The following is a 1244-nucleotide window of genomic DNA, read 5'->3' on the forward strand; positions in this document are numbered from 1 at the left end:
TAATAGTCTTAAGATGATTGTAATATTACAACCAACAACCCGTACTACAACTGGTCTCCCTTGTCGTTGAATATGAAATCAACTTTACATAGCCAAGTCCCCAGACAACGATATTATAAACATCCAGGACATTAATGGCTCGGAAGTTGTGAAAAAAATTATTGAACGATTATATATTATTATAGCGTCTTTCACTTCCTTGAAAATAATCTCTCCTGATCTGGGAGCGGTTTTTCCTGAAAACTTATTCTTGTATTGGAAGTCTATATGGCACCTTGCCTAGGTTCCCATTTTTAACGCTTTAGCTGTTCATTGGCTAATCACATTTTATGATATTCGTTTTAAGTATCATATTTAGGTTTTACTTTATGATTAAAGGAGATATTAATAATTAGGAAGAAAGTGAAGAAAAAGAAAATAATAATAATAATTAAGACGAACTGGAAATAGATAAAAATCAATATTAAATTACTTTTGGTAATACTAATAGTAGTATTCAGTTTCAATAGCTTAAATAAAGAGGGATCCTTGCTAATTTTTTGCAATGGAATGTTACAAAAAAGAAAAAAATTAATAAAGATTGGATATCAAGGTAAAAATGTATAAAGACACGTAAACAATATAAGCATTGAAGAGAAGATAATGTGAAAACTAAATTAGTGTGAGCGGCAGAGATTTGGCACGAAGAGAAATTGCAAGAAAATCTGAGAAATGGTAAATTAACCCCCAATTCATGACTGACGTACCTCGCGCTTACGACGGACTGAAAGACAGGGAAATTGCTTGAAGGACGTAGAGACTAAGGGTTTAAGTCTTAAAGTCATTAGATTAATTCTGAAGTCTGTTATTTCTCCCTTCGTCTTGTCGACTTGTGATGCGCTAAAGTGACGTGGCGGGGCAAAATCAATGGAAATGATTCGCTCGCTTAATGATAATTAAAGAAACAGATGCATATTAAGAAACAGTTTAGATTTATCCCTAGATGGGCCTCGGAGTTAGGAAAAATTAGTTGTTGTTTTTTGTCATAAAATAATGTATAGAAATCAGTATTTACCCTTAACTTGACTAAACAGTGTTGGCTAAATATTAAATTTGCTTTCTTACTGATAAAATTCTCTGGCCTTGTTTCTCTATTGGTATTTCTGTAATGAGCAATATTTCGATAACATCAACTCTCTCTCTCTCTCTCCTCTCTCTCTACCTCTCTCTCCCTCTCTCTCTCTCTCTCTCTCTCTCTCTCTCTC

This window comes from Palaemon carinicauda, chromosome 6 (genome assembly GCF_036898095.1).
Source record: "Palaemon carinicauda isolate YSFRI2023 chromosome 6, ASM3689809v2, whole genome shotgun sequence".
Classification (NCBI taxonomy): domain Eukaryota; kingdom Metazoa; phylum Arthropoda; class Malacostraca; order Decapoda; family Palaemonidae; genus Palaemon; species Palaemon carinicauda.